We start from the raw sequence: 27,618 nt of genomic DNA, 5'->3' as shown, positions 1-27,618 counted from the left end.
CCGGCTCTCCCATGATTTCCCAGCTTTCCCCCTCATCTGCCTCTGCGCTGCGACCTCCCTCAAACCCTGTTGTAAATCTATACTGCCTTCCTCTTCCTACTCCCTGGAAGGGTCAGGATGGGGAAGCAGTCTCCACCATTCCTCCTCTGCCCAACCCCTGACATCGGCCAACCTTTTAGACATGTAAATAGGGTGCTTAACAGGCCCAGCTGGGTCCATTAATTTAACAAACAAAGTGATCTGATCATTTCAGCAGCTCCTTTTATTGCACACTACAATTTTACAGATACTAAATCACAGGCTTGGCTGGAAGATATAGGCATCATACAAATCAACCCCTAAATCCTATGACAGTACTTTTGCAAACCTTGGTGATCCCCCCAGGCATGCTGATTCCTTCCTCTTGCTTTTTGCTGGCACCATTTCCATCCACCCGCCCCACAACAGTTCACTGCTAAAGTGAGTGATGAATACATGCTTATTTTTTCAGTAGCTTCACATGCTTTGGATCATAGCCTCATAAATCAGAGCGGGTGGGTTATACCCTAATCTAATATTCATGTTCAGGTCATTCATGCCCATAATATCCACTTTATTCTTTTTTGGCTTTTGATTAACTTCAAAAAAATTAATAAATGATAAAGTAAGTCAAGAACAATTCTGAGGAGACAAGGTTAAATCATAAACATTCAGATTTACATAACTGTTGAAATATTTAAAACATCATTTCTAATGAACTCATGTCAGTGCAATTAAGCACAAAGTCTCTGCAAAGAATAAATATGGGTTTTTATTATTATCAGCTCTGCTAAGCCTTTAGCACATCTGTGGCTCCATTTTGAATTCCTTCCTTATAAAATTGTGGGAACCAACATGCCTTCTGATTAGCCCATTTCCATTATATACATATTCAACACATAATTAGAACATTTCAAAACTATTCTATAGAACACACAATAAAAGGCGAGCAAAATTAGAAATGGAACGTGCATATTATGAGTTTTCAAATGCCTTCTGCGTGGAACTATCTACCAATATTATTACAAGACATTTTTTCCTAGAAGTAATTTTGTTGTACAATGTACTGACATGGGCGGTGATCCTCAGCTCCCGTGGTGAAATGTGGATCTTCAGACCTCCCAGTTTGTCCCTCAGGTCCCTCACTAAACCTCACTCCCTTCCCAGGCTGTACTAGGCCTCTCCAGGCCACATTTGTCCATGCTCTCCTTGAGTGCTGTTGCTTGATGAAAAGTGACCTGAAAGATAGAGAGATGTTTGCATGTATGGGGTGTGTGAGATAAACAAATGGTAAGAAGATGAAGTGCTAGAACTCATAATGTGCTAAAACCGCCATGGGTGCCAGCACAAAATGGCCATCAGAAAAAAGAGAGGTGATGGTTCTGTACCATCTCTCTCACACACAAAGATTTGTCTGTGGCTGGAATGTGCAAAGGTAAGAATCATAGCAATTGCATACCCTCCAACATTTCTCCAATGAAAATAGAGACATCCTATTCCATCATCACCATGTTATTATTTATACCCTACCCATCTGACTCTGGGCAGCTTCCAACCTATATAAAAACATTTAAAAAAATGTTAAACATTAAAAAAAAACCTTTACAATACAGGGCAGCCTTCAGATGTCTTCTAAAGATTGTATAGTTAGTTATCTTCTTGGATTAGGGGTAGCATAACTCCATACCCTCCAACATTTATCCGATGAAAATAGGGACGGCCTAAGGAAAAGTGGAACATTCCAGGATCAAATCAGAAACAGGGGTGCCTTCTGTAAATCTGGGGATGTCCTTGGAAAACAGGGACACTTGGAGGGTCTGCAGTTATTCCACCCACTTTTGCCTGTGGCCTGATCCAACACTGCCCTGTGGCCCTGGTTGGTTCCCCACGAGGGAACACAGCTTTCAAACTGGAAAAAAGTCCTCTGCTCCTCCTTCAGAACCTATAAAAATGGAACTTCATTTTTATACCTTTAAAATAATGTTTATCATTTAAAATAATTCATTTCATTCCACTGTACATGCTTATAAGGGCTGCTGCTAAAATCAGACAAAATATATAACCTACATATAGCAGTAAGATGAATTGCCTAATTCAGGAAGGGACCTCTGCACCCGAATAGATGTGAAATGCTGGGAAATTGTCAAAAAGAAGGAGCATAGCACCACTAAATTGCTGTAGATCAGTTCGTGAGTATCAATATTTTTACGAGTGTATTTTAATAACTTGAAGGCACTGAGGTATCGGTGTTGCCAAAAGCATTTGTGAAAAACTGCGAGCAGTTTCAGGACCATGCTTATTTTATTATTTATTCCTTAAACTTCTTTTTAACCTGCCTTTCAGGATACAAATAGCTCCATGGTGCCTTACAAGAAACACTAAACCACATTTTCTAAACTCTTCCCAAATAAATAAAGCCACCAGGATCCTTTACACAAGGCGGTTGGTGGAATAATAACTCTCTGGTGGGGAAGGGATAGTCCCAGTAGTGCAGACTTTGAGGTGGTCTCTTCTTGCCTCCCATTTTCTCCTGGAATCCATCCCACAGGACAGTTGATGGCAGCTCCCCCTGTGGGTGGGAGGACAGAAAACTCTTGCAGAAACAGGCCCTGAGGAGGCTTTCTTCAATGCTTTTTGACATTCTTCCAGAGCTTCAGTACCTACTCTGGAAAATGGCATACATTTATTAAAATACACTAATTAAAAATGGGATGTGCTGAAACAAAATATTACTTTTTGGCATTGATACTTATGAACCGATTCAGTGACGCCATGTTCTTTCAGTGGGAACAGTGTTAATGGAATCCTTTGTTAAAAGAGTTTACTTGGATCACAAGCCATGATTTACATTGTTTAAAATTGTTCAGGACAGCAGATTTAAATCTAAGAAAGCATTAAGTGAGCCCCTGCTCCTCTTGCCAGCTTGTTTAAATTACATGCATGGCAACAATTTTCCATCTCTTGTGTTATTATGTTGAAATTCTCTTCCAAAACAATTCTGCATTTTCTCTAGAAACCTCAGCTGTGCTCAGTTCACTATGAAGTGAGATTTTCCTTGGTTTTCTGATCATGTAAGGAAGGGCTGTCTGTCAGCAGCAAATGCAAATTTTGGAGTGAAGTTAAACAAGTAAGCAACCTATTGATCCCATTGGCAGTCCTTGGCCTGACCTTCAATACTAAAAACAAACAAACACTGAAAGCACCTTCTAATGGACAATATGCACTGAAATCTCAAAAGACAATTATAGACGTTTTGTGAGCATGCTTTCTACCACATGGCAAGGCTCATTTACCCCAGGAAAGTGCATGAACCTTAATTGGCTGAATTCTGCTAATTGCCATAGTTAATAAAGCTAATAATGTGGGTTTTTCTTTTGATGCCATGACTTCTTCAAGAATGAAGCACTTACCTTGCAACAACAAAAATAAAAAATAAAACTGTGTAAGTGGTATTTATAAGCCTGTAGCAGAATGAACATTTGCATTAGTAAAAAGCAGATGATTGGGCAAAGCTCAGAGTAAGGATGAGGGAGAGATTTGCTTACTTCACTTTAATGCAGACATACTAAGTTCTTTACTGAGTATGTGAACTGAAATTTCAGGTATTATTTGAAATTTGCACTTTGCATGAATTTTGCAATGTAGTTCTCTGACAAAAAAAAGTATAGGAAAAGCATAGGAGACAGTGTGCACAAAATATGCATAGTGAAAATCATGTACACAAATCCATTATATTAGGGGAAATTGTTTGTGAAAATGCATGTTTGGAGGAATGCAAACAAACATGTATGTGAATTTTTACGCGGACTTTGAAAAGTCATTAAACAATTCCACTACGTGATCTAAAATGGAACAAACAGAAGACTAGAAAAGTAAGAAATGGAGGGAAACCAAAAATGGACAGATTTATCCATCCTTAGCCCAGACCTCAGCACTGCAATGCCCTTCTTAAAACTGATTGTGGGGCTTGCCACACATGATCAAGACACACCATATACATGGGGAAGAGGGAATTGACTGAAATGGGCAATCAACAGTATTATGTGTCTGAAGAACCTTTCCTACAAAGATTGGCCAGAAACATTTGAGGATTTCTAATTCAGATGTATAGGGTGTTTCAGTTTTCAAAAAGGCAAGGAAGAGGATGAAAGTAGAGCCGTATAAAGTAACTCCGAAAGTGGATAAATAAATGCTTTCCTCCCTCTCAAAATACTAGAATCTGGACTTACCCAATGAATCTGAATGTTGGAAGATTCAGGAAAGGCAAAAGAAAGTGCTTCTTCAATTTTATAGCTGAACTATAAAATTCATTCCCACAAGATGTAAGGATGACCACCAAACTGAATGGCTTTTGGAGGAAATTAGACAAATTAAGAGGAAAAGGCTAACAATGGCTTACAGTCATGATGGCTGTACAATGGTACCTCGGGTTACATACGCTTTGGGTTACATACACCTCAGGTTACAGACTCCGCTAACCCAGAAATAGTACCTCGGGTTAAGAACTTTGCTTCAGGATGAGAACAGAAATCGTGCTCCGGCGGCACAGTGGCAGCAGGAGGCCCCATTAGCTAAAGTGGTGCTTCAGGTTCAGAACAGTTTCAGGTTAAGAACGGACCTCCAGAACGAATCAAGTACTTAACCTGAGGTACCACTGTATTACCTCCAGCATCCACATGCCTCTGAATACCAATTCCTGGGGATTTCAAGCACGAAGGGTGCTGTTGCATTCATTTCTGCTGTTGAACTGCCAATAGGTATCTGCTTGGCTATTGCAAGGTTCGAATGCTAAATCTGATGAGCTTTGGGTATGCTCTGGCAGGGCTCCTCTTATGTACTTGAATGTACTGAATAAAATCAATAAACAAAAAGTTCCAATTACTTAGAACGTTTACTGTTGACAAGACAACAGTGCTTGCTGGAAACATTTTTTCATCATGAGAATTAGCACAGGTTCATTGGGGATTCAAGACCTCAAATGTAACATGACTTAGCCAATAGTGAAATCTGCAATTGGGGGAGAAAAGAGAGAGCATTTGTTTCATTAAAACCCTCTTCCAAGTAAGGCTGAAACAACGTGTTTTGGTCAAACACCAGTGTTTCCCAAACTTAGGTCTCCAGCTGTTGTTTTTTGACTACAACTCCCATCATCCCTACTTAAGCAAGACCAGTGGTCAGGGATGATGGGAACTGTAGTCCAAAAGCAGCTGGAGACCCAAGTTTGGGAAACACTGGTCTGCACCAAAAGCAGCAGCTTCATATCTTCTCCTCTTCCTTCCCAGCCCCTCCAGTATCAAGTAATCTGACTCAGCGCCACTCCATTGGCTACCATGTGCAACAGTATCCAATGTTTCCGTCTATTAGATATTACTGGGGGAGGAGGGAGATACCTCACAATCTCCTTAATGTCTGTTCCATCCAGTGCATGCATGGCACAGCAGCCTAAGCCAACTACAAAGCAAATATATTTTAAATTATTTCCCTTGGGGGATTTCTCTCTTTTTCTTTTTTGCATTGCTCATATTTGCCCTTTAGACACTTGGAAGCCCTGCAAGCCAGCTTGTTGTGCTTTGTATGCTCCTAATGATTAAGGCAGAATGAAAAAAGCCTGCAGATGGAACGTAGCTGGACCTGACATTTCAACTCCGGATCTGACGAGGGAATTCATCTATCCTAAGTAAACCTTTCCTCCTACAGTGGGAGCTCCTCCATTTGAGCCTGCATGAACTTGACTAAAGCTTTGTTAGAAGTCCCCTCGGACAGTGCTGACACTCTCTCAGGTTGCTGACAGCAAAACCCTGCAGATTGCCCGAGGGCTTTTCTGCATCGCTTCATCTGCTGCTATGATCAGGTTTTTTAAAGTTCGCCTTGAAGTTTTTGCCTGTGAGGCTCTGAAAGGCAAATACTTCTAAAAGCATATTCGGCAGTTTTGATGGAAAACCCAGAAAATCGCACTGATAGCCTTAATGAGGGGGGGGGGTGAAGCACTCGAATCAACTACAAAGCAGATTTTGAAAGAGTTATATGGTGCTTCATTACATTAAAAGGTAGCGCAGTGCATTCTCGGATGATTGGTTTATTGCTTGATAGGACGTCTTGCTCCTTCTGCAGCCAATGGCCTTGGTTCAAAGCTACATAGCTAAGCCTTGCCTGGAGTACCTACTTAGCACATCAGCTGTCTGACTGGCAGGGGGCAGCAGGTAAGGAATAAATGCAGCACTCTCTTTCAGACAGCTGACTGGTGCTACTCAGAGGCTCTGACTGGGCGTATATTTGTACCACACTGCTGAGAATCTCAGTGACAGCAGCCATTTTGTATACACAAGGCCTACTTATGATTGTGGATAATAATTGCATATTGCCCCCTAGCTCCATCAGGGTGAATAGATAATAACATCAGTTACATATTCTGCTAAATATATTATAGCAGGTATAGTCAACATGGTGTCCCCAAGACATTGTTGGACTCCAACTCCCATCAGCCCCAGTCAGTATGGCTATTGGCCAGGGTAGTGGGAGTTGTAGTCCAACAACCCTGAGAGAGCAATACCTCTCAATGGCTACCTCTTCTTTATAGAGTTACTCACTAGAGCTTGATTCCTCCCAGATCCTGAGTAGTATTTGCTTTGAGGCTGTATTGCTGTAGCCTGAAATATACAATCAAATATTCCTTCTGCTAATGTGAAGGTAAGGGAGGTATTTACTTGCAGTATCTATAATAAGAAAATCCAACTTCCACTCCAATGCTTTTCCTAAACCCATGTCACGGCCATCTTTAAATCTCACTTTTCCCTTTTAAAACACTAACTTTCCAATATCCCAGTAACTGTGGGGTATAGAAGTGGTACAAAGTCAGTCAGATACAGATATTATATCTAACAATGGTGCTTACGTTTATTTATGACAAGATAATTAAGTGTGTAAGCTTATCTGGTTACTTTAAAATAGCAATATATCCTTAAATGAGTGTGCACTTCATCAGCTTGTGACTGTCACTGTCAGCTATATAAGTGTTTGTTTGTTTGTTATTTAACAAAATTTATATACTGCTTGATGGTAGTAAACTGTTTAGGTGGTTTAAAAGACATATTGAAATTGGCAAAAAAAAAAAAAACCAGCAAAAAACATAATTAAAATTAACAGTAAACAAGACTAAAACACATCAACATCTGCATATACTATTATACTAAAGGAGCTTTAATGAAGCAGTTAATTAAAACCCTTTAATCAAATTGCCCTTTTTATTCTCTCTGTCTCAGTTAAGTTTTATCAACACTATAACTGAGAACTATGCTGGAAGCCCCTTGTTCCAACCCTTTGCTGGCCCACTGCAGTGCAAGTTTGCCTTCCTGTCCTGGCCTGGAAATCTTCCTTCTGGTATTCTGCTGTCATCTTCTTCTGGCTGACTCCATAGATACCAAGAACCAACAACTCTACTTCATTCCAATCAACTAGCCAACTCCAACACTCCTCTGATGACCAGCACCCAATCAACACCACTTCTTCTGGCCCCACTAATCCAGCTCTAGCCAATCATATTGTCTAACTGAGCATTCTAAACCTGCATCCACCAATCAAAATACGCATATTGTCTGTCTCTCTTTGGGATACTGAGAATTCTAACTCACCCCTGCCAGTTGCGGCCCCACATTAACAGTTAAACTAACTCTCAACAAACCAAACAGAAAATGTTCCTCTTCAAACACATTGCAATGTACATTATAATTCATATGTCACAACACATTGCACAATGGCCGTTACAATGTAATTCAGGTAAACAGGATTCTTTTCACAGCTACAAGCTTAGAATATCAGATCAGCAACTTGGAAAAAAAAATTGCAGAATATTTTTCCTCATAGGAAAACACAAGAACCAGCCATTAGTCAGTGTGGTGCCAGTGGTGGTGAGAGCCAGTGTGGTGTAGTGGTTAAGAGCGGTAGTCTCGTAATCTGGGGAACCGGGTTCGCTTCCCCGCTCCTCCACATGCAGCTGCTGGGTGACCTTGGGCTAGTCACACTTCTTTGAAGTCTCTCAGCCCCACTCACCTCACAGAGTGTTTGTTGTGGGGGAGGAAGGGAAAGGAGAACGTTAGCCGCTTTGAGACTCCTTAGGGTAGTGATAAAGCGGGATATCAAATCCAAACTCTTCTTCTTCTTCTTCTAGTCCATCCAATGCTGTGTTGCCTATATTAAAAGCCCACCTAGGTTTCAGATGGGGGTATTTCACATGCAAAGGTCTTCTGTAATGAAAGCAAGGGATGGATAAACTGTTGCCCTTCAGATGTTACTGGACTACAACTCCCATCTTCTCTGACCACAGGCCATGCTGGCTGGGGATGATAGCAGCTGGAGTCTATAAGTGAGTTTCCTCACTTAGCCTTAGACTCTATGCAGTATTGGTGGGAAATATATGGCACTGGGTGGTTTTCCTGTTGGACTTAGCAAAAGCTGTAGATATGCTTCCTGTTCAAACTGAAGTTCCTAAAACATTCACCACGAAATCTCCCTTTTTAAAAATTAGTGGACAAATATTTTCTGAATATTCTCTGGGTGCATGGAAATTCGCCTAATGCTCATATTAATTGCACTCTTGTGTATGTTTTTCTCTTCTCTCTCCCCAGTACTGCTTTTGCAAAGTAAAAGCTACAGTAGATTCTTCCACTGCAGCTACCCAGGGGATATGTTCCTTCCTATTCAAAATAACAGGCCTTTTCCTCTAATCCATGCAGGATTCACATTCACAAGCAGCCATCATTAAAGCAAGAAAATTCGGTTGAAAAGGCTAATGTTCTGGATGTTCTGTATGCTTCTCACCATGCTATAGAATTTCTGCTTCTTCAATTAGCAATCATTCCCCACAGAAATTGATAGCTGAAGGACTGATGGCCAATAATGTCCCATAGAATGCAATACCCATTTGATTGTTGAATGAAAGAACTTATCAGCTGGAATGACCCCACATGTCATCTTTACAGCTGCCGAGACAGCATGACTGTAAAGAGTGTGGTGTGGCAGTAACAATATTCATTGCACTAATGGAAGAGTTGGAGTTTGTATTTCGGTGTGACTCATCGGCACTCATCACACCACTTATTCATTTCAATATACACATATATGCATTTCTGTATCTACACACACATAGCGGAAAAGATTGGTGGCTTGGTGAGCTGCAGCGGGGAGGATATGTTCCTGAAAATGGCCCCCCTTCCAATTTTCCTGATGGATTCAGTAGAGGGGGCATCATTGGTTACCATCTAAAGTGGTACCTCGGGTTACAGACACTTCAGGTTACAGACGCTTCAGGTTACAGACTCCGTAACCCAGAAATAGTACCTCAGGTTAAGAACGTTGCTTCAGGATGAGAACAGAAATTGTGGGGCAGCAGTGGGAGGCCCCATTAGCTAAAGTGGTACCTCAGGTTAAAAACAGTTTCAGGTTAAGAACAAACCTCCAGAACGAATTAAGTTCTTAACCTGAGGGACCACTGTACTATTTCTCAGTAACATGGGTTCAATAGCATGACAGCAGCAGAGCTGCTCTCCCAGTCCTGGTGCCATTGCTGCTTACCTGGATGGTAAGAAACCTGAGCAGTGTGGATGTATCTATAGGACCTAGGGGAGCGGGTGGCTCAGTGGCTTGCTGATCAGAAGGTTGGCGGTTCACGCAATGGGGTGATCTCCAGTTGCTGTGTCCCAGCTCCTGCCAACCTAGCAGTTCAAAAGCACACCAGCGCAAGTAGATAAATAGGTACCACTGTGGCAGGAATGCGCTCTGGTTTCCATCACGGTGTTCCGTTGTGCCAGAAGTGGTTTGGTCATGCTGGCCACATGATCCGGAAAGCTGTCTGTGGACAAACGCCGTCTCCCTCGGCCTGGAAGCGAGATGAGTGCCGCAACCTCATAGTCGCCTTTGACTGGACTTAACCGTCCAGTGGTCCTTTACCTTTACCTTCCTATAGAACCACCACCATCAATCCAGCACTCCCACTGGTAATGGGGTGCAAACACAAGTAATGGTATGGACCCAGGTAAGCAGCAGTGTCACCAGTGGTGAGGGGGTGGCTCTGCAGCTGTGCTCAACCACATGTGCCACTGCTAGTCTTGAATGTGAAGACCAGGAACCAGATCGTTCCTGAGCTCTCAGAATGCTACCAACACAACATGCCAATTTAGCTCAACAGTGGAGGAGTGCATGTTTAGTAGCTCAGGATCTGCCTCTTGATGTCAGGATTCAAAGAATCCCATCCCTCCCATGGTGACAGCCAAGAAGCAGATAAACAAGAAGAGTTCTTACCAAGTAGTTTATTCAGTATTCACAGAGAGGAAGGAATGTAGTCTCTATTAAATAATGGTGTTGCTCTGAGTAAAGTCCCATCCCCTCTGTCTCTTCTATTCTAGGTCATGCCTGCATTGGCTGATCTGAGCTTTCTGCTTCTGAGCTCTCTGTTCTACTACTTTCAATGCCTGCCTGGTCCTGGGAGGGGGAGCGGGTCAGGAATGCTTTCCAAAGACACTGAGTCTGTCAGCTGTCTCTCTCCTGGCGATTCTTCTTCCTGCTGTTCCTCTCCCAACATTTCCCAGCTTCTCCCCTCTGCAGCTTCTGAACTATGACCTTCTGCAAACCACTGTTCTAAATCTATACTGTCCTCCTGTTCTCAGGAAGTTTCAGGAGAAGGGGGGCAGTCCCCACCATTCCTCCTCGGTCCAGCCCCTGACACTTGAACAAGCTACAATATCTGCATGTTCTAGAGCATTGCTGATGCCACTCCCCAACCCACAATCATCAGATGACACTGGGAAAGAGAGGTGCCAGTTTCTCTCCCCTTAGCCCTTATTTGGAACCTTCTTCAGAACTCTTGTTCTTTAGCTGCTAGAGGATTTTGATCCAGAACACCCCGTGGACCTCAGTGCTGCACCTGCCCAGTGTTCAAACAATGCCAAAGCGGCCCTCCTCTTTTCACAGATGGAGAATTGTAAAAATCAAAACAAATTCGCACATCATAGCATCATGGTGCTAACACAGAGAAGTATGACGATAGCTATCCGCTGTGAACCACAGGAGTACTTCCAGATGGAGGTTTATTGTGGAATCAGTGCTACTCTTGCAGGCAAGCCTTTCATACCAGCCACATGATGTTGTGATCATCAAAATGCCTACTCACACTTAATTTAAATAATAATTTTAAAATCCTGATTTCCTCTTACTACAGAAAATCTATTAAGTAAAAATAAAACTCTTACACCTCTGGAGTCATTGCTGTGTGGAAGCTCATTAACACTTTTTTTTTGGGGGGGGGAGGTGATTTCAACAAGCCAGTTTGGAGCAGCTTTTCTCTTAAGATCTCAAAGCATGTGGAGAATTACCATGAAATTCCATCCAGACCGAAATAAAAATGCAAAAGGCTTTCACAATACCTCTTTATTTTAATTTTGGTATACCTAAGGTTGTGCACACATGGCCAATGGAGCCTATGTCATCCACACAGAAGCTAGATCTGCTGCATTTTTTTCTGCCCCTGAAAAGTGCTTCTTGAGAAACTGGTTTCATTTGAAAAGCAAAATATCTTAGCTGATTGATTCTGCATTACCCCACAGTGTGTCTCTTTAAAAACAGATGAAAACTGGTGTAGGTGGTCCTAGCAATGAGGGCTGTATCTGTCAGGAACTCATCCTACTCTCGAGTAGGACCCTGGCAGAGACACATGCCTGACTGGCATGTCCCCTCCCTCTTGGTTGATTGTTCAGGAGCTTCAAAAGCTTTCTTCAGCCCGAACATTACAGCGACCGATTCCAACAGACATCGGCACACTTAGGGATCCACAGAGTTTGCGCAGCTTGTGTAACAGACCTCAGCAACTCAGCATTTTGCCTAATCCACTTTATTTACATATAAACACACATGGAACACTGCAAATGGCTCCCTCTCTCTCCAGCATCAGACAGCAAAAGAGAAATAACAAAGGACAATAGTCCCACTTCACGGAACACAGTAACACAAACATTCTGTCTCCGTCACTTCCCACTCTGTGGAGTCAAAACATACACCATCATGTGATAGACAAAAATCCCATGACCTCAATCACGGAGCAGGAATTCTAACAGTATCCACAACTGACCAAAGACATTGTGGGTGGTCATATACCAAGATCACAATAATCATTCACCTGGGGCATGTGAAGGGGGGAAAGGCAGGGATAACCTAAGCAAGGAGAGGTTTTTCAATGTGTGTCAAGTAAGTACACCCAGCCTTCTGGATAGCAGGATCTGGACTGAAAGGAATATGCTGAGGATGAGCACAAATGGCTCCAGGTTGTTGGGAACAAACCATACATTTTTGCACAATAGCCTATATATCAATGTTTCACAACTTTCTGGTGGCAGCATTTTCAAAAAGCCTCTCCAAAAGCACAAAGCTCTGTTTGCCCATTGTAGAATAGAATCATAGAATCATAGAGTTGGAATAGACCACAAGGGCCATCGAGTCCAACCCCCTGCCAAGCAGGAAACACCATCAGAGCACTCCTGACATATGGTTGTCAAGCCTCTGCTTAAAGACCTCCAAAGAAGGAGACTCCACCACACTCCTTGGCAGCAAATTCCACTGTTGAACAGCTCTTACTGTCAGGAAGTTCTTCCTAATGTTTAGATGGAATCTTCTTTCTTGTAGTTTGGATCCATTGCTCCGTGTCCGCTTCTCTGGAGCAGCAGAAAACAGTTATCATTGTGATACATGATAACTGGGCACTGGTAGTGGTAACAAATGCTATTGAACTCTTGTGTCCCTTCCTGTGGGGGAAGAAGAAAACATTTTAAAAGATGTGCCTGCAGAGGTATAGAAATAGCTGTGTGCTTGGCCCAGATTGGGGGAAAGGGAGTGGAGGGCGGTTGAGTAGTGATTGATGGGAGAGGCAGAAAACATAGGACAGGAACATTCCATCAAGGACTGTCCAGTGATGTGGATAGGGAATAACTGGAGTACCTCTGAAAAATCTAAAGCTAATAAACAGAGTTTGTGGATGACTGAGTATGAATCGTGCGCAGAGAAAAACCGGAGATGAATGATCCATTTGCAATGCAAAACTGTTGAGGCGCCCTTAGTCTAGCTACATGTCTGGTGTATTCTTATCAAGTTGACAATTTTCATTTTAAAATGCTGGGTTCTCAGTGCAACCTGTTGACCTTTTCACTTATTTAATATGTGTTGAGTGTAAATTTGCTTCTCCCTACAATCCAGGCAACCCTTTACTAGTCCAACTTTCCTTCTGATAATATCCCCCCCCCCATCCACACAACCTTGACTAGTTTGATATTACTCTTAGGCAACCCTTTATTATAATGTATATGTTCTAGAATGAAAGCATTTGCACTTTCTATCATTCCCCTATTTCTAATGTGCTCCTTCACAAAGATACTTAGCCATATTAAAAAACAAGGCTGTGTGCTTAGCAAACCTGCATCCTTCAGATCAAGGGTATTATTACTGCAGCCTGACTGCATCACATTCCTATTTTCTCCGCAGTGCTATTACTGACGGGTGTTTCTTCAGAGCCTGCTAAAATTACTTTCTTTTAATGTGTGATAGTGAGAAAACTTTTTACATTTTATATCTAGTATGACCTGGTATCTCAAGGAATAGATTTACGGAATCGTTTCCCCACCCCACCCTTCCTCCCACCCCCTCCAAACTTCCTGTGGTCATCTATAAAGATTTCCCTCCAAAAAATTCTCCATCCGTGGATATTTCAATGTGCCTAATTATCCAGTTTCCAAAGTGCAGTCAAAGCATTGGAAATTCTTTACTGTTCATGGTTTGTTTGTTTTTAACTTCCAACCTGGGCTCATGCCCAGTTTTGTGTTTTCAGTTATCCTAGGTAATTCAAATCTACTCTCTCATCCATTACAAATATACAACACTCCTTCTGACAATAAGTTACACTTTAAAAAATTGCACAGGAATTGTGTGGCCTCTGGCCTGCTTCATTATTTCGTATTGTTGTTGCCTCTCAATTTTGTTGTCATCTTAAGAATACTGCATTGTTTTGTTACATCACAGTTTTATAACAGACAATGCACTGGAACTCTTTAAATGAAATGTTCTAGAATGTGTTTAAATCATAATTTAAAAATTTAATTTATTGAGAGCTATAAAAATTAGCATGAAGAAGAACAATGTGCAATGTTGACCAAAACTGCTACGGTAACAGTGACATGCCTGGCATTGTGACACGTCCCCCTGCTGGCTTAGTTACCAGGGAACTTTGGCAAGTGCAAGTATTTGTGGGAAGTGTAAGACAAGGAGAGAGAGGAAGACGAGAGAAGGAAAGCAAGAAAAGTGTGTTTTATTAGCTAGGGAGACATTTTATTGGTTAGGGGTTATAGGATTCAGTTCTATAATTACCTAACCATCAAGATTTAGAACCCTCCAGTCATGGCTGGATTATCCCCAAATGATTGTGCTCTGGGGCAGTTTAAATGCTTTAGACTTGCCTTTTTACTTTGTGGCTATAATTACAGCAAGGCCATCTCCATGTTTTGAAGGGTCTTTTGGCAAGATTTTCTTGTTGAGACCTACTTCTGTCCACAAGATGCTTATGGCAACAAATTCATCTTTATCTTGGAAGTGTCAGGGGGCCCTAAATTCATTTTTTTTTAAACTTTTCCCCATTCTATCTTTGGTTGAAAGGGCTTCACAGTCACTTCGGGATATGCTGCAGGCAATGCAAAGTCTATCCCTTGGCTTCCAAGAAGGAACCAGAAATCAAAGTAATCTATCCGAGGCCTGGTGACCAGAGGATGGACACAACTTCTTGGCTGTGAGTCCTGCTTCCTGTTTTGTAGGCCTTTCCCATCTGGCCTGGGAGGGTGGAGCCGTGACTAATTCCAGCTACAAAACTGAAGCTGAACAAACTATTGGGCTAGGGTGGTGTTGTTGCTGGGGGGGGGGGTCTCTTGGTTTGTCATATCTTTATTTTGGAACTGGTAATTTATGTGGAAATTGTTCAGTTTGGTTGTGTACTTTTTGTTGTTTAATTTATTGTTCACGACTACTTCTGTTATGTTTGTAAAGTATTTTTCATGTTATCTGCTGCCTTGAGCATGGTTTCAATTATGGAAAGGTGGCATACATAAACCGTGTTATTTGTATGATGTATGTACAGTGGTACCTCGCAAGACGAATGCCTCGCAAGACGAAAAACGCGCAAGACGAAAGAGTTTTCCATTTTTTGAGTCGTTCTGCAAGACGAATTTCCCTATGGGCTTGCTTCACAAGACAAGACGTCTTGCGAGTTCTTGCGAGTTTGTTTCCTTTTTCTTAAAGCCCCTAAGCCGCTAATCGCCGCTAAGCCGCTAAGCCATTAATAGCTGCTAAGCCTCTAATAGCCACTAAGCCGCTAATAGCCGTGCTTCACAAGAAAAAACTGCAAGACGAAGAGACTCGCGGAACGGATTAATTTCGTCTTGCGAGGCACCACTGTAACTTCATCAGATAATTCAGGTGAGCAAATGTCCTCTGCTGAGGGAGAATTATTGTGAGGCCAATGAGAATCTCACTACTTGGATAAGAAGGAGGCAGCTCTCTGATTCAAGAAAATTTTGGGGGGGTACCTTTGTAAGAAGGAAGGTGAGAATTATTTTTCTTTTCTTCTTACCTTTCTTGTTGTTTCAGTAACAATCTCTATGAAGATAATACACTTGCTGAAGCAATAGGAAAGTGTTGTGACAAAGCCACAACACCTTGGATGTTAGAGCAGGGGTCAGCAAACTTTTTCAGCAGGGGGCTGGTCCACTGTCCCTCAGACCTTGTGGGGGGCCAGACTATATTTTGAAAAAAATAAAAAAGAACGAATTCCTCTGCCCCACAAATAACCCAGAGATGCATTTTAAATAAAAGGACACATTCTACTCATGTAAAAACATGCTGATTCCTGGACCGTCTGTGGGCCGGATTTAGAAGGTGATTGGTCCAGATCCGGCCCCCGGGCCTTAGTTTGCCTACCCATGTGTTAGAGCATCTTCATAGGGTTGCCAGTTCGGGTCAGAATCCACCCATTTCTCCATTCATGACTGAGAATTAAACAAAAACACCCATAAAACCCTTGGCCACATCACAAGTTATGTTGAATCTCACACCCTCAGAAATTCTAAATAAATTCTAGAGCTCTTGTGAATGAGGCAGAAAAACAGAATGTTCTTTTATGAGGGGAAATGTTGGAAAACTGGCAGACAGGGATCAGTACAACACTACTTCCAAGCTGCAGCTTTAATTGTGCTTACCTTGTGCTTGCCTGATAATAGTATTTTATCTTCTTTCTTTCTTTAAAAAATGTATCTTATCGTTTCCATTACTACATCAAAGACAATGGTGTTAGGTAAGATGTAGAAGCAAAACATAAACAGAAATTATCACTGCCATCAGAATGAAATGTGTACTGCTATAAAACTTAGGAGTGGAAATGTCACTTTCGCTATATTGTGGAGAAATAACTGCTGTCTTCTTTAATTCTAAAAATGGGAGGCTCAGAGGAATATATCTTTTTGATTGTTGGGACAAAAGAAGAGGTTATGAAAACTATCAGATGCAAGGAAATGAGCCCCACTTCTGTGGCATCATCACGAAAGTACACTTGATCTACATTCACCAGCAAAGGGTGTACTGGGAAGCCCTGGGACCCACACGCATGTCAGAGACAACCGGAAATGGGAACACACAGAGAAAGCTGGTCCAGCGTAAGAGAAATGTTGCACATTCAAGGTCATTGACTGACTCGAGAGAGCATTCACTGATGAAGGAAGATCGAAGGACAGCTTGAGGGGGGAAACTGGTTTGGTTCAACTGCATGGTGACACATCTCTGGGAACAGCCGTGGGAAAACAAGTCCTCTGCATCAAAGAGGCGAAATAAAGTAGGTGAAGCGACTGTGAGCGGACGGCTGGGATTTTATACCAACTCAGCAGAACGCGGATGAAAGATTAATGATTTAAAAGCAAGGACAGGGGGAAGGAATGTGATGAGGAAGGTCTTCTGTATCTGTAGAAGAGGATGCTCAGCGAGGGGAGTGACAGTTAATAATTGAAGAGATTAGGAGTTTCATAATGCAATGAGGAAAGTTCCTGGAGGAGCCTAAAGCCCAAGGGCCCGCGACAGAAAAGCACAAACACCTAATGGTTTTCTTTTGGATAGCATACTGGCCATGATACAAAGGCTTCCAGTACTTGTTAAGTATAGCGATTTACTTTACTGAAATTGGGAATGCTGAAATGCATTACTGTGTGTTTAATTCTGGAATGTTCCCCAGTAACTCTCACATGATTGGTTAGCTTTGGTCACATGACAAGCATCTTATTACATGCTCCATTTTGTTTTGTGTGCGAGTGACTTGGCCGTAATGGCTACATCTCCATGAACACTGATGAAGAGACGGTGTTAGTTAAGTCTCTCTCTAAATGCAATAGAGGAGAGGAGTGCTAATGTTTCTGTGTGAATGTGTGTGGCAGAAAGAAGCACAAAAGTCAATGATCTTCCAAAGAAGCAGTAAGGAGAAATCTGCTGGAAGGAGAAAGTGGAAACTACTCCGAAAGAATTGCATGGCCCAGCTGGGTATTTCACAGAAGGCTGAGTGCAAGTACTGAGAGAAAAACATAGTTTGTTTGAATGTTTAAGGAAGAAGCTGTAATTTTCAACTAAGCCCATGCTTGGATGAGCATGTGAATGTAAAGACTTTGCATATATTCTTCTTTATCTATATGTTCTGCAAGCAAAAGCTTTCTGAATATCTTAACAGGTGTTTGGACATTCTTTTAATTTCAAGAAAAGAGTCAGCATTGCACATGATTTGGCTTCCCAACTACAATTTAGCTACTCTACCAACATCGTTCTCCTGGAGTTTTTCAACATCTGTAAGAACAGAGTTTTCCCTCAATTTAATTGAGTAGCCGTTACACATTCAGGATGCTCTGTGTCCAGGTAAGCCTTTGCATGTGTGAAAGGACAGCAGAATCAGAGCTTTTGAAGCTCTCAGAAGGTTCTGACTGTTTAGCATCTCCTGGTTTTCCCAGTGATTATTTCTTTTTCACATTTTCGGATTTCTCACGTAAGAAATTCCAACAGCCCTTATGGTGTTAGTTTCTTTGGAAGAGGACCACCAGGGCACTGTATTGACTTTGCAAAAATCTGCTTATTTACAAATGACTATCATAGGGTGTGTGATCAAGCACACAGGCAAGCAGATCCAGAGCAACATCACACCTTTGAAATGGTTCGAGCCAGCTGGTTTTTTTTAGCTGCCTCTATTTCTGTTTATTTATGTGTGGCATTACACTTTATGTACAAAGTTGGTTCTTTTGCTTTGTAGTTTACTTTTTGTTATGCCTTGTCCAGTATTATAAATCTTTTAAATGAAAGAATGAATAATACACTCTGTAAGCCAACTCCAAATCACAACAGCCACTTGTAGTTCCAAGCAATCTATTTCAAACCTACATGATATGCAAAAGTGGCTTACCAGGTTGGGCAGAGCTGCTGCACTAGCTTTCTGGCAGGGGGAACTGTAATTTACCAGGAGAGTAAAGTGGTGGGGAGGGACACGGGTGGCGCTGTGGGTTAAACCACAGAGCCTAGGACTTGCTGACCAGAAAGTCGGCAGTTCGAATCCCCGCAGCGGGTTGAGCTTCCGTTGCTCGGTCCCTGCTCCTGCCAACCTAGCAGTTCGAAAGCACATCAAAGTGCAAGTAGATAAATAGGTACCACTCTGGCGGGAAGGTAAACGGTGTTTCCGTGCGCTGCTCTGGTTCACCAGAAGCGGCTTAGTCATGCTGGCCACATGACCCGGAAGCTGTATGCCGGCTCCCTCGGCCAATAAAGCGAGATGAGTGCCGCAACCCCAGAGTCGGTCACAACTGGACCTAATGGTCAGGGGTCCCTTTACCTTTACCTTTAAAGTGATGGGGAAGTTGGCATGGTGTAAAAACACCAGACACCTGATCCAGCATTCCTGCCAGTGCATTTGCACCTTCCCAACCTCCCCACTCCCTCGCCTCTTTCCCTCTTCCTACCAGTAAGCAACAGTGACCTAATTGCTGGGAAACTAGCATAGGGGCTCTGCCACACTTGGTGAGCTGCTTCTCATGTGTTACATGGGGAAATCTGTAGAATAGTGGAAACATCTTCCAAGGTATTGTCATGTTCACACTTGTAAGAATCTGTAACTTTGAGAGAATGAAAATTAAGAGGACAAACTCACTGAAATTAAGCACTTTTCAGTCCCATTGATTCCAATGGGTGAATTAAGTACATGTTTAAATCTTTTCTGCTGAAATCAATGCAACTTAAAAGAGCTTAACCTTGGCTGAATCATGTCCTAATACATTTGCCAGAAACTGCTATGCGATGTTCCATTTAAATGTGCAATAAATCTCTCTCCCCCGCCCCTTAGCGTCCCAGTAAAACGAACTGCAATGAAAAAACCACAAATAAATTATGCATGTAATTACATTTTTATCTGGTCATCATAATTTAGCAAATAAGACTTGAAAATATCATCACGGGAAGAAAACACAAGTCAAAGTTCAAAACTCATTATCATTTTTCCAACCCTCAATTAAAATTAGCATTTGCTTTCCACATGCAGAACCCCTATATATATATCCTGTTTTGTCGATTTTTCCTTCTAGAAACACATATCTTTGTTGATGCTTGAGTGGCTGGGTTTATTTGTGGGGGGAGGCCAAAGTAAGGAAGAGAATACTTATCTTTATTTAAAAGTTGTTGTATTTTTCTACTTTAGGGCTTTCAGAAGCCTCCAATGTCAATATACCTTTCTGCTGATAAAATGGGATTTTGTTTACTAGACGTTTTTACAGCCAAGTAATAAAAACCTGAATATCAGGAGAGGCAGGCGCACATGCATTTAAATAGTGATATGTTCAAATGTTTGGCACTGGCATTCAGAAGCATATTTTATTGTGACACGGCAAAATGCCAGCCGTTACGACAGGTAGACTGTGTCAGGAAAGAGGAGTTGCATATTGGAAGGGAAAATGGGAAACTGTCCAGTTTGAGGCCAGGCTATCAGAGGCACGCCAGAATTGCAAGGAGGAGTTTGTTTTAGGGTTGTTGGTTTTTTTGCATCATTTCCTGCAGGATCTTTTAAAACTAGATTTGCAAGAGATCTGACATTGAGGCATCCCTTGGAAAGATGCTATGTACTAATACACACTGTGAAATCTCTTGCCAGGGATAGTGAAGCGTCCCAAGGGTAGAGGCTAAGTTCTGCCCTCCTTTTACTAGTGCCCGTCAGTATAATTCCATACAGGGCAAATTTTATACATGCCTATTCAAGTGCCCCCACTTTGCCTGAGTATGCTGGGAGTTCCATTAAACTCAAAGTTGCCCCCACTTTGAGTTTAATGAAACTCCCAGTGAAGACATCCTGCTTATTTGAACTGAGCTTTAATGGGTAACGCATTCTGACACCTGTGTTGTAATGTATATCATAGTGTATTTGATGGGCAAAGTTTTCTCTCTGGTCAGGCGAAAGTCGGTTTAACTGTCATGCGGAGCTTTAACTGGTGGAGGTGAGTTAAAATTCTCAGTATGCAGTTTTAGAATATTCAATTAGACAGTGTGATTGGCTGGGGCTGGAGTAATTGGAATAAAAGTATACATGTGGCTGGGTGCTTGCCAGCAGTAAGTCAGTTTGAATTGTGAATTGCGGGTAATGGGTCTTTAGGTTTTGGGTCATGTGGGAATAGCAAGGCAGATCACATGCCTAAGAAAAGCTTTGGGACTTAGTGACATTGTCTTTGTGTTGCTACTGTCCATTTTCAAACTGAAACTTAGACTTTTCAGAGTTTTGAATGGGACACTGGGCTCTTCTTCTTTTTTAAGATAATTTTTATTAACAGACCAATCAAATCACATTCCAAATTACAAAGCCAAATTTTAAATTTTTGTTGGGGGTACCCATTTTTCAAGTTCCGAAAGGGATCCAATCATCTTGTCGCTGCTGCTTTAATGTCCACAAATCTGTCCAAATGATGTTCACAATCCTATCCAATCCTTTCTTGTTGTTTTCCACATCTCTTCTTGTTATTTTCATATATTTTTTCTTTCTCTTTGTGACCTCTGATAGTCTCCACAAGCGAGTTGAAACAAATTGTAATCCTGTGTGGGTTTTTCCATTCATCCAAGAGTCATATTCAGACGGCTGCCGCTTTTCATCACTTCCATAAAGAAAAACACTCTTACCGTCTACTCGTTAATCTTCACAGGTCTGTCACTCCCTTTCTCAGTCTTCTGAGGAGGTTCTGCCAGGAATCCAATATGAAAACAAATCCATAGCTTCCTCCTCCTCAATCATCACTCTTTCGACAAAACCTGCCAACATGGCGACTCTCTTTTTATTGCTGCGTCATTCCAAAAGCCCTTGTTCTTTCCAGATCTCCATAAGCCAAACTTTTGGTTAATAATTCATTTCCACACAGTTTTTAATCATCCCGCTTAGGTCAGTTATGCGACGTTTCTTTCTTGGGGAGGGGTTATTGGGTAATCACGTAGAAGAAAAGAAAAAAAGTCCCCCCCATCCAGTCCCGTTCCGACATACCAACCCTTTGATGTATCTTCTTCATGATATATTCCTGTTAAATCCAACCCGTCACTCTACTTCACAGAGGTCACTTCAATTAGCAGTCTTCACTCCCGTTCTTCACTTGAAATATGTGCATTTGCTTCTCTCTAATTGTTTATTTCGAGCTCCTGCAGCCAGTTCGCGCGATCAGAGACAGCGTGCGCCTAGTGCCTTCACCCCCTTCTTTCAAACTCGGGGGTGATTTATGGCAACAGCAGGCGAGGCAGTGTTTCCCCATTCCCTGGGGTAACAAGGGAGGCTGCATACTCCCATATCAGCCTCTTAATTACCCCATGTGAGCGGGAGAGATGGTATTGTCGGCCATCTTCCAATGCACCCCTAGTGGCCCCTGGGACACTGGGCTCTTCAGAATGGTTTGGGAGCAATGACAGGTGTTTATGGGGCGGAGAAAGCAGTTGATCATGTTGTATGGGATCAACAACTACCAGACTTTTAGAAGACATCTGAAGGCATCTGAAGGCAGGGAAGCTTTTAATGTTTGATGTATCACAGTATTTTAATAGTCTTTTGGAAGCCGCCCAGAGTGGCTGGGGAAGCCCAGTCAGATGGGCAGGGTATAAATAATATATTATTATTATTATTATTATTATTATTATTATTATTATTATTATTATTATTATCTATTCAACCTGACACTTTTCCACGCCAAGACAACAAGTGTGTGAGATGTTGTTTGCAGATGATGTAGTATTGACAGTGTACTCCAAGGAAACTCTACAGAGACTCATCAACCATTTTGCCCAAGTCTGCATGGATTTGGCCTTAGCATCAGCCAGATGAAAACTAACATCCTGCTCCATTATGTTGCCAAGGAGCTCTATGGGAAGCTGGCTTCAGGCACCAGAGTCATTGGCAGACTAACTCTGCATTACAAAGCTCTGGGAATCCCTTGCAGATGACTGCAGTGCTTGAAGACAATCAGTCAGGCTGTGTATCTACAGCAGTGACCAGAGGACGAATGATCACTGGGAGGAGGGCAGAAAGAGGAAATGCCATGGTACACCTGCAGCAGCACAACTGGACACCTTCATCTGCCCAGCTGCAACAAAACATGTCTCTGCCAAATTCAGTCTCTACAACCATAGCAGACACTGTCACTCTCCAAAGGTTTAACTTCACCCTTGAAGGTGTATTCTTCCATTGCCTCCCAAGACAGACGGATGACAACCATAGCCTCATCCTGGCAAGTCTTTCTTGGACACATAACAGCATAATTTAACACTGGAAGCTGTGTTTGCTTCAAATATCTTTAACAATGCTACAAATGCCTAACATCATGCAGTGGCTCTCAATTATTGCAGGCATGCCCTTTAAGAATAAATGCATCAGGCAGAAAAAACAACTGCCTTTTGAATTGGGGAAACAAATTATATTGGCATCTAACGCTGAGACCAAATTATAGCTAAGGAGTAAGAGGAAGAATTTTCCCAGTGGTGAAAAGCCACAATCATTGATAGGCACCCATTGAAAATATGGACTGAGACAGAGAAGATTCAGACATATTATGGTTGCTGTGGAAACCTCTGGCTTTCAGACTGGAAGAATATGCCCAACAAGAGTAGGGAGGGACAAAAAGGTAAATTTTGGGTTCTCTCGCTTGCTTCCCCAGTCTTTCATTCAGTTGGCCTCATTTCCACATCATCTTCTGGGGATGAGGATTAAAAGCCCACATGAATATTTGCATGCATTTCTGCGACATTTCTCCTAATATGTACAATTAGTATGCCTTCACAGCCTATAATTTTTTTTTGCCGAACTAATGTCCATAATACAGTGCCTTTTTGTATGTTGTTTTCACTGGTATATACCCTGTCTCCTAATACATACCTTTTAAAATGTGAAATGCATAGGAGTACAAATGGCAAATGATGGCTGGATTTTTATTCATGGATTAATTGAGGAAATACACTTTAATTATTGCAACCCAAATGAATTCCTCCCCATCTTTAAAGGAGTGTCGGGCTGCTGTGCACACCACACCATCAAATCATGATGGTGGTCTTCTCCAAAGAGCTGAGGGCTGTGTATATCGGGGTTGTGAATTTGTGGCCTTCCAGCTGTTGTTGGACTCTTCCATCCACCCAAGCCAGCATGTTTAGTGGGTAGGGATGCTGGGAATTGTAGTTCATCAACATCTGGAAGGCCACATGTTGCTGGTGTATATGACCTATGTGTTCGTCTGTGAATAAACAAAACTTACGTTTACACAGTAGAGTTCAGATTTCTAACTGAGCACAAAAATCAGCTTGATGAGAATAAAGAAAATGTTTCATAGCAAAGGACACAAAAGACCCACAACTGTTTGAATGGCTCAGTTTTTTAAGCTGACAAATAGGCAATGGCACCTCCCATTTTGCGGAGGAAATCAATATGACGCCTCTAAGTAAAATCTGCAAGGAGAAAAAGAGTTCAGGCACCTTACAGGGATGCCATTGTTTCTAGTTGCTGTAGCAGTTAATGAGTAAATCATCCCATTGTCATGAAGTTTGCAAGAAGTAGAAGGTATATGTCAAAGATAAAAGGGGGAAAGTAGTATGTGTGGCATGTTTACTATCTAGATTTCTCTTAACAGAAAGGGAGGCACCCTGTTGCTATGACTTCTTTGTATCCTGTCAAGCTAGACGTACACGGCACATTATTTTCACACCACCAGTTCTTTCTTGTCCAAAATGCACTGCAGCCCCTCCCCCCGGCATTCAGAATGGAAAACCACACTGGACTTCTAATTAGATTGCCACTCGTTTCTGCAAGCACTAACTCGAAACCAGAAGTGATTGTCAAATGACCGCCACACAACTCTGAAAGTAATTGCTACAGATTGGAATGGTGCCTTTCTTCCAGAAATCCAAAACTCGGCACAATATGACAGTGTGGGCCTTCTATCCCATTCTCATGTTCTAACCTGCATGTGTGAGGCCACTAGAAGTGCTTCACTTTAGTGGACTCTGAGGTCCAGCTCCAAAGGCCTTCTGGCGGTTCCCTCACTGTGAGAAGTGAAGTTACAGGGAACCAAACAAAAGGCCTTTTCGGTAGTGGCGCCCACCCTGTGGAACGCCCTCCCATCAGATGTCAAGGAAATAAACAACTATCTGACTTTTAGAAGACATCTGAAGGCAACTTTGTATAGGGAGGCTTTTAGTGTTTGGTGTTTTATTGTTCTTTTAATACTCCGTTGGGAGCCACACAGAGTGGCTGGGGTAGCATATTATTATTATTATTATTATTATTATTATTATTATTATTAGTGCTTCCATAGGCATCAGGCTGGCCACTGTGAGAACAGGATGCTAGACTGGATTGGCCTTTGTCTTGATCCACCAGGGCTCTTATCTCCTTATGTTCAATGTGTCCATCCTGTAAACAGGAACTTGAAAGAGCTGCTCATCATCTGATTTCTCTCCATTACCTGAAGGTCACTGGCACTAACAGGAAGAATCACAAATGGTCATGAGGACTGGTGGCAGTGTGGCTTCAATGGATGTTGGTTCCTCCTCTCTGGTGCTCAGCTTCCTCCTCCTCCTGCCACTGCCACTGACCAGGGACTGCTTCCTCTGTCTTTCCCTTACATGGCAGGAGGCGAAGGAGCTGTTGGCCACTGAAACTGTGTCATACTCTGCTCAATTCCACAATTGGACTCTCTTCCTCCTCCTGCCACCACCACCAGATGTGATGCTGGACAGAACACTGGTTGATGAGAGGTAGAATGGGTGGTCCTTTCTGGACAGTGTGCTACAGCCTCTGCAGGCCAGGACTCTCTTGCAACCTACCCTCCAAGTTTCCCTATTTTAGAGTAACTACCCTGGTTTCTGATTTGATCCCAGAATGTGCCACTGTTCCTTAGGATGTCCCTATTTTCATTGGAAAATTTTTGGAGAGTACAGTAGGAGGTCCCTATTTTCATTGTAGAAATGTTGGAGGGTATGGCGTTCTCCAACCCCTGAGCCGTCTGAAGGCAATCCTGTATAGGTAAGTTTTTAAAAATGTTTAATGTTTTATTATGCTTTTATATATGTTGGAAGCCTCCCAGAGTGGCTGGGGCGTCCCAGTAAAATGTGTAGGGTATGGATACTGTAGTAAAAATATCAATATGGAATGGGATGTCCCTATTTTCACTGGAGAAATGTTGGAGGGTATGTTGCATATCCCTGAACCATAAAGTCTGCAATCCTAGCTACATATTAACACAGAGTTTGAAATTTGGATTGGGACTCCCACTTCACAGCATCCTCATGTAAATCATGCTTGTGCAGCTCACATAGCTCCTGTATACTAACTACAGCACAGAGGAATTCTCCGTTGGTAGAGCATGAAACTCTTAATCTCAGGCTAATGAGTTTGAGCCCTATGTTGGGTAAAAGATTCCTGCATTGCAGAGGAATGGACCAGATAACCCTCGTGGTCCCTTCCAACTATGATTCTATGATTAATTCTATGATTTGAATGGTACAAAAGTGTATGCCACAAATACTTGTTTATTAGTCTCATGGCCACCAGGGGGCATTGCTTACTGGGATCAATATATATATATATATATATATATATATATATATATATATATATTTGCTTTCGTAGATTTTCACGGGTATAGGAATGCAGGTTTTGGTGTCTTCGGGTGTCTTCCCGTGTAAGAGTCGGGGTGTCTGTGCGACGTTTCGACGAGGTCTCACTCGTCATCTTCAGGCTGGTGCTTTCGGCTTCTTGTTACTGGAACAGAGCAGAGTCTGGTGTTTGAGTTCCTATAAATACTGTTGAGGGGTGTGGTGTATAGCCTCCAACGTTCTGGGCAGAGAGGAAGTTCCTAGATTAGTGTGCCTTTTCTTCTTTTGTTCCTTAATTACTTGAGGGATATCTTGGGTGATTTCATGAGTGATATTCTGAATATCACTGGGTGGGTCATTAATTACTTGAGGGATATCTTGGGTGATTTCATGAGTGATATTCTGAATATCACTGGGTGGGTCATTAAGTGTAGATTAGTTGCTAAAGCTCTCGTGTCTTGACCTCTTGAGCTTGTGAAGATATATATATCCAGCATGGGTTAATATAGGAGTGTGTCAAGTTTCATATTTTAAGCACAAAGTACATTATTTTCGGCTGAACCTTCTCCTTTTACTTTCTTAATTGCATGATTCAGATTTGAACCCCAAGAATACATGAGGCTATTTCTCAAAGGTTGATTCCTGGCAATGCTTCTGAAATTGGGCACATAGCTCAATATCAGACCTTATTATGCTGCATATGTATAGAAGATACATTGGAGGAAGGACTTAATTAATTGACTTGCTAACATGCCCTTCTAAAAATAAATAAATACTTCGGAGGCCAATTTTACTTCTCATTAAGAAATACCATTATGACAAGAAAAATTGATCATTTGTGGTAGCAGAGCAACAATTACAGTTTTTGGTTTCGACAAAATATGCCCTTTTTCTGTGCACCTTTGATCTGTTTTTAAAAATCCCCATTCAGTCCAAAGAGATTTAAGCAGTCTGACTGTGGGCAGGACAGCAGTGCAAATCGTTAAGAATATTTTGGCATTCATCTATACCTGAAGATTTAAAGAATTCAGAGAATATATGATTTAATTGAAAACCAAGTTTCTCTGAACGATGCAGACAATAGGATTAGATAAAGGTGAAATCTGAGCTTTCTCCGCCTCAAGTCTTAGTGTTGTAGGTTTTATGCTGCAAAAGCGTCTTAAGAGTGACAAAAATAAAAAGCCAGCTTACCTTAAGTAGGTTCTCTCCTGAATGACGTGCTTTCCTTGATAGATATATATTGCACATCTTTCCCTCCTGTTGCAGTGCTCATTTCTGACATCTTCTTTGAAGTCATTGGATATAAGAACACTACAGCCAAAAGCAAACTTTAATCCCTACAAAAGAAACTTATGGGGAAGTCAAAATGCAGTTGTGTATTGGTACAGTATTTAGTAGATAGAGACGGTGTAAATA

At 41.9% G+C, this 27,618-nt stretch overlaps 2 long non-coding RNA genes across 4 annotated transcripts in view; one reads left to right on the top strand and one right to left on the bottom strand.

Moving 5' to 3' along the window:
* Positions 1–772: 772 nt before the first annotated feature.
* Positions 773–6,840, bottom strand: LOC309535212. Its single transcript, XR_014221121.1, has 2 exons — positions 6,606–6,840; positions 773–1,256 (listed from the first exon to the last, which is right to left on the bottom strand). It is a non-coding gene; the product is annotated as an uncharacterized lncRNA (long non-coding RNA).
* A 7,859-nt stretch (positions 6,841–14,699) lies between these two features.
* Positions 14,700–27,618, top strand: part of LOC309535204 — a 98,746-nt gene continuing 85,827 nt past the window's right edge. For all 3 annotated transcript variants that reach the window (XR_014221108.1, XR_014221109.1, XR_014221110.1), the window contains exon 1: positions 14,700–14,830. This is a non-coding gene — a long non-coding RNA (uncharacterized lncRNA). The remainder of the gene's footprint in view (positions 14,831–27,618) is intronic.

Source organism: Podarcis vaucheri (assembly GCF_965113315.1).
Source record: "Podarcis vaucheri genome assembly, chromosome: 6".
Lineage (NCBI taxonomy): Eukaryota > Metazoa > Chordata > Lepidosauria > Squamata > Lacertidae > Podarcis > Podarcis vaucheri.
This window is presented reverse-complemented; position numbering and strand designations above follow the sequence as displayed.